The sequence below is a fragment of the Rhinopithecus bieti genome, unplaced genomic scaffold (genome assembly GCF_001698545.2).
Source record: "Rhinopithecus bieti isolate Rb0 unplaced genomic scaffold, ASM169854v2 scaffold_19652, whole genome shotgun sequence".
In the NCBI taxonomy this organism is placed as follows: domain Eukaryota; kingdom Metazoa; phylum Chordata; class Mammalia; order Primates; family Cercopithecidae; genus Rhinopithecus; species Rhinopithecus bieti.
Window position 1 is genome coordinate 2,682,953 of NW_016809913.1, and position 11,609 is coordinate 2,694,561.

Below are 11,609 nucleotides of genomic sequence, written 5' to 3' on the forward strand. Positions count from 1 at the left end.
AAAAAAAAAAAAAAAAAAAAAAGAAAATTTAGGAATTTAAGCCAGCACATAAGATCTATCATTCATATAAGCCAAACAGCCATATTTATGATTCATTTTAATATCTAAAGCAGTAAGAACCCACTCATTCGGCCATGATAATAAAAGTTAGTTTTGAGTTTAAAATGACCTGATATAATAGAATCTTCTTTTTGTTTTCTCTCTTCAAGATATGATTTGTGATTTAATATAGGTTTCCTTTTTTAGACCTAGAAAATAATAGAATTAGAGTCTGTATCCTGGGGCCAGGCATGGTGGCTCATGCCTGCAATCCCAGCACTTTGGGAGACCGAGGCAGATGGATCACTTGAGGTCAGGAGTTCGAGACCAGCCTGGCCAACATGGTGAAAACCTGTCTCTACTAAAAATACAAAGATTAGCCAGATATGGTGGCGTGCACCTGTAATCCCAGCTACTCCAGGAGGCTGAGACAAGAGAATCGCTTGAACTCAGGAGGCGGAGGCTGCAGTGAGCCAAGATCATACTACTGCACTCCAGCCTGGGCAACAGAGCGAGACTTCATCTCAAAAAAAAACAAACAAAAAAAGAGTCTGTATCCTGGGAGACCTATAACTCTTCTCTGTCTGCACTCTCCCAGTCTGCAACTATGCTCTGCCTCTCATGGCTTTGAGTACAAACACTCTCTGCAGGAATAGAGTTAAGCTTAAAAAAGAAATTTGCCCTTCTCCCTCAAGTTTCTACAGTCTTATTTCTGCAGGGAAAACACCCTGAGATCCTCAAAGATATTATCTAAATGCTATTGAGTTTTGTTTAAGTATTATATAAGTACAATATATTGTTTCTCTCTTCAAATGTATTGAATCTCTCTTCAAAGAGATTGAAACCTATGTTTCAAAAGTGTGTTTTAAATATCATTACATGGTTTACTTTGCAAGTGCTATGTACTAGGTCATAAAGTGAAAATTTAATCTGTAATTATACTTAAGTGAGCAAAAGATGCTGCATTTTCAGTTTTATGCTTTAAAATATTTTTGCGTAAGCTAAAAGTATGGCCTCATTTTCCCAAAGTATGCCATTCACTTCTAACAGTTTACAGATTAAACTTCTAATTTAATTAAGACTGAAAAAGAACCTCCAATGGAAATAGCATACATGCTTGATTTGGTGGGAAACTGTCCTTAAATTTAATATTCTCAGGCCCACACCAAATGTCTTGTGTTACTTTGCAAAGACTGACTTCTCACAACTGGCCACTATATACATCTGTATGGACTTAGCTGAATGATTTTCATTTTTCTTTTTTTTGAGACGGAGTCTTGCTCTGTCGCCCAGGCTAGAGTGTAGTGGCCGGATCTCAGCTCAGCTCACTGCAAGGTCCGCCTCCCAGGTTCACGCCATTCTCCTGCCTCAGCCTCCCGAGTAGCTGGGACTACAGGCGCCCGCCACCTCGCCCGGCTAGTTTTTTGTATTTTTTAGTAGAGACGGAGTTTCACCGTGTTAGCCAGGATAGTCTCGATCTCCTGACCTCGTGATCCACCCATCTTGGCCTCCCAAATTGCTGGGATTACAGGCTTGAGCCACCGCGCCCGGCCAATTTTAATTTTTCTAAATAACAAAACATTTGTGTGTTAACTTTCCGTTCTCTATACGTAGTTGGGCACACAGATTGACTAAAATGGCACCTCTTGTTCCCTGTTGACTGAAGCACAGCAGCTGGGGGTTTTTAAGATTTATTTAACCGTACTTTGCTCACTCAATTCCATTCCTTCTTGTGGCCCTCCAACTGGTCTCATATCTACAGGGTGTAAAGAAACAAAGGGGGGGATTTCTTCAGTAATGGAAGCACACGTCCCAAAAGCAAGGAATTAATATTAGCCCCAGCATTTGTCAGAGAAGCATCAGCAGAAGCTTCCGCCACCCTCTTCAGCTGTTTTTTGTACTTCACCCTTTGCAACAGACTATTATAGGACTCACTGATAAGCCTCTAGATCTCATCCCCATTAAGGATTTAAACTTTCCAGATAAAACATTCCTCTGTGAGAAACAGAATCTTTGCTGTGCGTCTATATATGCCCTCATGACCTTGCTTAGGGATGTTCTTCTTTTAAAATATATTTTTCCAGCTGGGTGCAGTGGCTCATACCTGTAAACCCAACACTTTATGAAGCTCAGATGGGAGAATCTCTGAGGCCAGGACTTCAAGACCAGCCTGGGCAACATAGCAAGACCTTATCTCTGTGAAAATAAGAAATTAAAAAATTAGGTGGGCATGGTGCCACATGCCTGTAGTTGCAGATACTCAGGAGAATGAGGCAGGCAGGAGAATCGCTTGAGCCCAGGAATTCAGTGCTGCAGTGAGCTATGATCACACCACTGCACTCCAGCCTAGGTAACAGGGAGAGACCCCATCTCTAAATTAATTAATTAATTTAAAAAAGTAATAAAAGTAATTATTGCATATGGATGGGGAAATATTGGAAAACTTAAACAAAATTATAAAGAAAAAATTTGGCCGGGCGCGGTGGTTCAAGCCTGTAATCCCAGCACTTTGGGAGGCCGAGACGGGTGGATCATGAGGTCAGGAGATCGAGACCATCCTGGCTAACATGGTGAACCCCGTCTCTACTAAAAAAATACAAAAAAACTAGCCGGGCGATGTGGTGGGCGCCTGTAGTCCCAGTTACTTGGGAGGCTGAGGCAGGAGAATGGCGTAAACCCGGGAGGCGGAGCTTGCAGTGAGCTGAGATCCGACCACTGCACTCCAGCCTGGGCGACAGAACGAGACTCCATCTCAAAAAAAAAAAAACAAAAAAGAAAAAATTTAAATCACCTATAATTTTGCCATGCAGAAATTACTATTACTATCCTATTTAAGTAGCTATGAAGTTATGATAGAAAGCAGTTTTATTTTCTCATTTAATATACTACAAGTAATTTCCTGTTAACGGAAAACTTTATGCAGTCACTTAAAAATTTTTGTTTATTGGGCATTTTGACAATTTCCCATTTTTAATTGTAATTTATGCTATGATGAGCATCCTTATAATAAATATTTTTAACACTTCAGATTTTTTTTAGGATAACTTCAAATAGGGTATGGGCAAAGAAGAAAGCGTGTGTTATCCAATGGAAGAGCAAGTGTGAAAGCCAGGAGCAGAGAGCCCAGCACATGGTGGAACTGAAAACAGTTGAGTAGAGCTGGAGCCTAGAGAGCTGGGAAGGAGCAGGAGGCCTGGGAGCTAGAGAGGTCAGCAGATCACAGAGACACCCAGAGGAGCTTGGTATTTTTCCTGAGAGAATTGAGGAGCTAATAGAGAGTTTCAAGCATGAAATCAGACTTGTGGCTTAGAGACGTGCTTTAGTAAGATCATTCTGGTTGCAGCTTGAAGAGTGGATGGCAGGCAGCAGCTGTTAAAATGCTTCAGGTGAGATCTGATAAGTCTGAGTAGTGAAGTGGTAGTAAGGGAGGAAAGAAGAGAAGTGGGTTTGGAACAGGTTTAGGAGGTAAAATCTTCAGGATGTGGTGATGGATCGCTGTGGAGTGGGAGGGAGGTGACATCATGGAGGGTCCTCAGACTTCTGGCTTGGGTGATGGGTGGCCAGTGAACCCAGCTGTCTCTTATCCAAGTGCAAATATCTAAGAGGCAGCTGAATATAAGGTTTGGAGTTAAAATGGGCTAGAGTTATAGATTTGGGAGTTATCAGCATATAGCATTACCTGAGTATCAATTTACAAAATAAAGTTTCATTTTTCCATAGATCTAAAAAAATATATAGAGAATTACCTGAAGTCCTGCGAATGGAAGAAGAGGGTAGAGGAGACAAAAGGAATGGTAAAAGAGTAGGAAGACCAGAACATGCTGTGCCTTGAAAGCCATCATGATCTTATTCAGTAGTTGGCAGAAAACCAACTATTGACAGAATTCAGTGATTTGGAAAACCCAGGGAAGCACGATGGGATGATCAAGTCTGGCGTCTTGAAGAGGACCTGCTGTTATTCATTTTGTAACCACCAAACAAAATAACCTTAGTGTAGATAAAGCCAAATAGAGTTGTTTTGCACCAAACAATGGGAGTGGAGGGACTCAGCCCTGCTGTGGTAAAATGGGCATATCAGCCTCGTGCACTCTTAAGACCTACATAGAGTTTTTAGTGAGACTATCTACCCAATACTGGCTGCCTTCTACTTTTTTTTTTGAGAAGAAGTCTCGCTCTGTCGCCTAGGCTGGAGTGCAGTGGCGCGATCTCAGCTCACTGCAAGCTCTGCCTCCCGGGTTTATGCCATTCTCCTGCCTCAGCCTCCCGAGTAGCTGGGACTACAGGCGCCCGCCACCACGCCCGGCTAATTTTTTTGTTTTGTTTTTGTTTTTGTTTTGAGACGGAGTCTCACTCTGTCGCCCAGGCTGGAGTGTAGTGGCGCGATCTCCACTGACTGCAAGCTCCCCCTCCCGGGTTCATGCCATTCTCCTGCTTCAGCCTCCCGTGTAGCTGGGACTACAGGCGCCCATCACCACACCTGGCCATTTTTTTGTATTTTTAAGAGAGACAGGTTTTCACCGTGTTAGCCAGGATGGTCTCGATCTCCTGACCTCGTGATCCACCCACCTCAGCCCCCCAAAGTGCTGGGATTACAGGCGTGAGCCATCGCGCCCAGCCCCTTCTTCTACTTTTAATATTCCCTCATTTTTGCTTCTTAGATTAATACAGATACCCCACTAAGGGCACCTCTTTTAATGCCATGGGTCACCATGAGACATTGGCACTACACTGTTTATTCTGCTACAAGGAATATTTTAATTTCTGAATTGGTGTCATTGAGTAAGACTACTTGAGGCGGCAGATATAAACTTGTGTAGAAGTTCAAAAGAAAGCAGATCATTTCTTGTTGAAAGGTAAAAGAAAGGTGCAAATCAGAAAACAATTCACAGAGGGGGCTGTTTTTATCCTTCCTTGGTCTGATACTTGTTTTAAAGAACTGCCTTCTCACCACTTAAATTGGAAATTGTCAGTTGAATTCTCAGCAGCCACATTGGAGGCAGTGATGGCACAGTGCAGGACCTTGAGAATGTCCTCATCCTGTAGCACAATGGATTAGCTGCCACTTCCCAACAGACTGGCTACTTGGTCATGGTGGTTTGCAGCCAGATGATGATGTAGCCATTAAGAGTGAGTGCCATTGTATGATTCCTGATACTAGTGTTGAGACATGAAATTTTCCAGCTCTGTAAGCAAGCAATATTGAACATAAAAAGTAACACATAATACTCTAGAAGCTTAAATGTTGTCCCAATCACTTTTATCTACATTTCAGCATGATTGCCTGTATATATTTTGAATGTACTTCCCCATGCTGATCATGCTTTCAGGTGTTAGAATAATCTAGCCAAACCTTCACTGAATGCTTCTCCACTATCCATCATTATGCATGCACATGGCCATTTTTGTTTGATGCACACAGAAGGTTAATGCCTTGAGCCAGGTTTAGAAAATTGGGGATTCATGTCTCTAAATGCGGAGCTGATGCCATTTTTTCAGGAAATGCAATGACCTTTATAGAATCTTTTTCCAACAACATTCTTATTTGCCTTCCATCAAGTTTTATTTGGTATTGCAGAGTAAGCTTACTATATAAATCAGAACTCTTTCTGATGAAGTGACCAATTTAAACCCAAAATTGAATGTCCTAGAAGGAACTCAGAGAGTTGCAGGACCCTAGGGACTTTAAGCACTAGAACCAAGGACGTGATCACCATCAAGATCCCCTTTTCTTCTCCCAACCCAGCTCTCTTTCTGCACTCTCTTCAGTCTCTGTGTGCTGGCCTCATTTAGTCCGACTGTAGACTTCTACACAGGGGAAATCTTGGCCACAGGCAGCTCCAGACTTCCATTATGTCAGCTTAGCATCCTGAAAGAGAAAGCCTTTCTGACTTCAAAATATATGAATCCCAACAAAAGTCTCTGATTGGCCCAATTTGGTTCTCATGCCCTGTACCCAGGCCAAGGCACGGAGGCGAGGGAGCAGGGTCCTGGGATTGGTAGATCACACGCCCATCCTCACGGCTGGGGAGTGTCGGCCTAAGATGGGCAGCACCACCCAGGGCTGCAGTGAGGGAGGACCAGTTCTCCAAAGGGAGTGAGGACAGAGAACTAAAAGAAGGGAGCAGACAAAAACCAATGTTAATTATACTCAATGGTGAGATGCTCTTTTATTTAAAAATATATATATATATGTATTTTTAGCAACAGGGTCTCACTTTGTTGCCCAGGCTGGGGTGCAGTGGCATGATCATAGCTCACTGCAACCTCAAACTCCTAGGCTCAAAAGATCCTCCCACCTCAGCCTCCTGAGTAGCTGGGACTGCAGGCATGCACCACTACCTCTGGCTGATTTTTGCATTTCATATAGTGATGGGGTTTCACCATGTAGCCCAGGCTGATCTCAAACTCCTGGACTCAAGTGATCCTCCCACCTCGGCCTCCCAAAGTGCAGGGATTACAGGCGTGAGCTACTGTGCTCAGCCTTTCTTTTGTCTTGAGTGATCTCTTTCATTCTTGTCCCAGAGTGTCCTGATGCTTCACAATGAAATTATTACATTCTTGGAATTAGACTAGCACTTAATCTGTATTTTTTTCTCATCATGTAATTTTTTTAAATTTCCTTATGTTGTACATTACAGCATTTGTTGAGATGCAATTATTATAGTTTTAAAGGGGCTTTCACATACATTATCTCATTTAATTCTCACAATCTTCTAAGCCATTTTTAAAGGTATTAAGCCTATTTTATGGATGGACAAAAAGGCTTAGAGAGGTTCTGTGATTTTCCCAAGACCACAGATAGAGTGTCATGGAGCAGAGTAATGAACACAGATCTGGCTCCCTTGCCTGTTCTTGGTGTCACATGCCTTAGATAACTGTCACCTATGTTTTTTAATTTATATTTGTCTCATTGTCCCTGGAGAACTGAGACTCTGCCATCTACTTTTACCACAGAGCTCCATGAAACCTCCTCTAGTGCTGTATACCTTGTGAATGTTGAATAAGTGATACAGACTGGTAATGAACCAAGGAGTTTAAAACACTATTGTTGAAGTGAAGATACAGCTGGGAGCCTTTGAGGTTGTGGAGCCCATGCACAGTGGGAAGACTGCCTGGCTCCCCGTGTTTGCTTATGCTTTGGGAGTCAGCACGGGGCCTCCCCCACAGTGAGGAGCGCTGTCCCTGGAGAGCCTCTTGGAAAGCAGCCATGATCATGGAGAGGAGTGTCCATGTCTCATCCGGGAAGTCTCTCACCACCTGTGCCCCTTCCCGGTCTTCTCTCAGACAGCCCATAGAAACACATTAGCATCCTGGGTCTGATGCCATTCCTTAAGCAAAAGGGACCTGCCCACCCACATATGTCCATGTGAGTCTCACCCACCTGAAAGCAGCACCCCCTGAGCCCATCCTGGCCACATCCACAAAGCACACCCAGCAGCTCATTGCCCCTACATTACACACACACACACACACACACACATGATTATAGAGTTTACCCCCGTGGAAAGTGTTTTCAGATGGAACAGAAAAGGGTCTAGCATCCCTTACTCTGTATTCTTCTTAAGAGAGCAACTTACAACTGTAAAACAGGTCCTGCCCTCCCCACCCGCCCCTTTTCTGGTGGGTTTCTTACCTCCTCTATGTCCAGGCAGTTCACATCTCTGGAGGGACACCTCACCTGCTTCCTGCTATAGCCTCTGCTATGTTCTGTGATGCCTTCTGAGACCCTGCCAGACTACCTGGGGCAGCTTGTCTCATGATTCTCCTGCTCAAATCACAGCTCCCTATTCCAGTACAAGCTAGTTAAAAACAGATGCAGATTCAGATCCAAGTGAGGGGTGGGTTGGTATGTGTGTGTGTGAGTGTGCACGTGCAGAATTTTGATGCTGCTCCTGCACACTGCACGTAATGACGTGCAACACTTGTTCTTCTCACTTAGGAGTCCCACTATCTAATGACTACGGGAAGTAAATCAGAAGTCTCATCCGAGGACACCATCTACCGATCTATGTCAGTTTCCTATTGCCGCTGCAGCAAATTACCACAGATTTGGTGGCTTTAAATCACAGACGTGTTTTTTTTTCTCACAGTTATTAAGGCCAGCAGTCCACATTGATTTCACTGGGCCAGAACGAGGGTGTCAGGCAGGGCCTATTCCCTCTGGAGGCTCTCAGGGAGAATCCACTCCTCGGCCCCTCCGGCCTCTGGGAGCTGCCAGCACTCTTGGTTTGTGACTGCTTCACCCTGATCTGTGCCTCCGGGGTCACACTGCCTCCTCCTCCTCCTGTCTGTGTCAAATCTCCCTCTGTCTCTCTTGTGATTGCGTCTAGGGTCCACCTGGATAATCCAGGATCCTCTCCCCATCTCAGCAGCCTTACATAATCCCATCTGCAGACCTTTTTGCCATGTAAGGTAACATTCACAGGTTCCAGGGATTAGGATGTGGATATTTGGGGGTGGGAGGGCATATTCAGCATCACACACTACCCTTTCCAGTAATTTCCCCGACACACACACACACACACACACACACCCCTAAGTTCTACTCAAGGACTGGCTCTGCTTCTCTCAACTTCTCAGTTCTTAGGAACCAGCTTCCCAGTTCTGCCATGCACTTCCTACCCATCTCACCCTCTCCCACCCGAATGCAGTAATTCCTCAGTGCCTTGCTACCAGCTCTCCAAAGGGCAGAGGAGGTTAGACATCACCTCTGATCAGGATACTGGATACCTTCTTCCCCAAAACCACTGGCCCAGTAGGGCAGGAGAGAGCAAGCCTTAAGTGGGGTAGAACCCAAATGAGCCAATTTTACTACCATAAGAATCAAGTCAGCCAGGCGCGGTGGCTCATGCCTGTAATCCTAGCGCTTTGGGAGGCTGAGGTGAGCAGATCACAAGGTCGGGAGTTCGAGACCAGCCTGGCCAACATGGTGAAACCCTGTCTCTAAGAAAAATACAAAAATTAGCCAGGCCTAGTGGCAGGCACCTGTAATCCCAGCTACTCAGGAAGCTGAGGCAGGAGAATTGCTTGAACCCAAGAAGCAGAGAATGCAGTGAGCCAAGGTCACGTCACTGCACTCTAGGTGGGAGACAGAGCAAGACTCTGTCTCAAAAAAAAAAAAAAAAAAGTTGTTTTGCTTTTGTGTAGCTTTTGTTGTTTTGTTTTGTTTTGTTTTGTTTTGATAGAGTCTCTCTCTTTTGCCCTGGCCAGAATGCAGTAGCGCAGTCACAGCTCACTACAGACTTGATCTCCTGGGCTTAAGCAATCCTCCCACCTCAGCCTCCTGAGTAGCTAGGACTACAGGCACATACCACCATGCCCAGCTTTTTTTTCTTTTTTAAGTATAGACGGAGTCTCACTATGTTGCCCAGGCTGGTCTCAAACTCCTGGGCTCAAGCGATCCTCCCATCTCAGCCTTCCAAAGTGCTAGGATTATAGGTGTGAGTCACCAAACCTGACTACTTTTATGTAGCTTTGACAAGTGCAGGAAATGTCTTGCCTCTGCCCCTCTGTCAGAATATCTCTAGAATTTAAAGTTAGTGAGGACAGAAAGCACATCCTTGGCTTACAGTCCACAGGGCCTGGCAGTGCCTCAACAGGCTGGACACTCCTTGGACTGCCACATGGACTCCTTACTGTGGTTAGTTGCTGTCAACCAGTCCTCTCGCCAGCATGCAGGGTGGGTTTGGCAGCACCAGGCACAGATTCACATGCTGTCAGTGTTCTTCTGAAGTCCCCTCTCTGGATGGTGACCTTGTTCATGTGGCCATTTTTAAAGCAGAAAGTTGAATCCCAGGTCAAATCCTGCCTTGCAGTTCCAAGAGGCATGTGCTGTCCCCCTTCACACTTGCTGTGTACTGGTGATGGTGGGCTGGAGAAAGACCCCACTGTGGTCTTATGAAAAGTGGTTGTAGAGAAACGAAGCAGCACTGTATGGAATGGCTGATAATTGCTGCTGTTGGTGTTAGTTCCTATCTGCTTAGGCAGAGGGTTGGGGCTGAGGAGGAGGAATGTTAGTGGAGATTCTATGTAACTGTAAACTTCCTCTCTACTGTAAGAAGGATTCTCTTGAAAGAAAATGAAAAACAGTTCCAGATGGTTCATGGAAGATATTTCATGGTTGGAAACCTATTCTACCTCCTCGTCAAGAGTAGCTATGCCTTGGCTGAACACGGTAGCTCATGCCTGTAGTCCCAGCACTTTGGGAAGCTGAAGCGGGAGAATTGCTGGAGCTCAGGAGGTCGAGGCTGCAGTGAGCCATGATTGTGCACCTGCACCCCAGCCTGTGCAACACAGCAAGATTCTGTCTCAAAAAATAATAACTATACCTTGAAAATAGGGATCCATACTTACCAGCCCACAAAAAAATAAGGCTTTATGAAGAGGAAGTACCAAGATCTAGATAAAGAGTCTCTAGCTCCTTTCAGTTATCCAACTAAGATGTTCACTTTGTATTTCGGTATTAATCTTAGGCACAGACACCATCTAGGAGTCTGTAGTGCCACATTTTCATACATAAATACACACTTGAAGATTGTTTCAAACTCATAACTGACAAAGGACTTTATTTGAATAGATATGTGCTACCTTAAAATAGAAGACTTAGAGGCTATTTGAAGGGCAAATAATTGGATGTAATCTAAGAAATATATTGGAGGAAAAAGAAGAGAGGGAGTTCTTGCTGAGTTCGGAACAACATAGAGCTGATATTTAGAGAGGAGCTATTATGTGCTGAGCCAGAAGTGGGGATAAAACAGTGAACAAAACCCAGACCCTGCCCAGGGTTTACAATCTGGTGGGGAAATCAGATGAGTAGACAGGGGATTACAATGCAATGTGTTAAGTACATTAATAGGGGATGTACGTCAAAGGGGCAGTTAACCCTTTCTTGGAAGATCAGGAAAGGCTCCTAAAAGTGATGCCAATATTGAGGAAAAAATAATAAATAGAAGTTGATCTGGCAAAGAGACCAAGGGTCTTCCAGGCAGGGAATAGCATGTGCTAAAGCCTAAAGGCAAAACCATCGTGGGAAACAGGTGTATGAGGGTGAATTAGGAGACAAATAGCTGAATGACCTAGAGAGAAGGACAAGTAGGTGGGGAGTTTTGGGAGGAGGTAGGCAAGAGCGCAGGAGGAAGCATGCTCTCTGGTCCAGTTTCTCCTCGGGCTGAGTGACCCTGTCTGTCCTCCATGTTAGCTGTTGTCACTGTCACTGAAGGTAGCTCCAGGGAGCCCAGCATGCTGCCCAGTTCTCTCTACTTTCTTCTGTGGCATCTGAGACTCCAGGATGGGCTCCAATTAGAAACTGCAGGGAGGGCTGCTGCAGTGTCTCTCGGCCCCAGAACTGATATTTCTGGGGCAGAGAGAGTTGGGTCCTGAAAGGTGAAATAAATGTTCCTTTCTAGCAGGTTCTGATCGCTTCTCGGCCATTTGGCTAAGATCAAGTATAGCAGCGTTCTGAAACTGTTCCCAGCGTGGAGCAGGTTATCAGATGCACAGCTCTGATGTCATACCTTACTCCTCAAGAAAAAAAGTTCTTGGTTACCTGAAAAAAAAAAAAAAAAAAAAAA

At 44.6% G+C, this 11,609-nt stretch overlaps 1 protein-coding gene and 1 long non-coding RNA gene across 2 annotated transcripts in view; one reads left to right on the top strand and one right to left on the bottom strand.

Moving 5' to 3' along the window:
* The window catches only part of MYO1D (myosin ID), a 389,352-nt gene that overhangs the window by 342,755 nt on the left and 34,988 nt on the right, over window positions 1–11,609 (top strand). The gene's annotated exons all lie outside the window — the stretch shown is intronic.
* LOC108541376 (uncharacterized) overlaps window positions 10,348–11,609 on the bottom strand; it is a 9,236-nt gene continuing 7,974 nt past the window's right edge. Inside the window, exon 5 of the long non-coding RNA XR_001888946.1 lies at window positions 10,348–11,584. This is a non-coding gene — a long non-coding RNA (uncharacterized LOC108541376). The remainder of the gene's footprint in view (window positions 11,585–11,609) is intronic.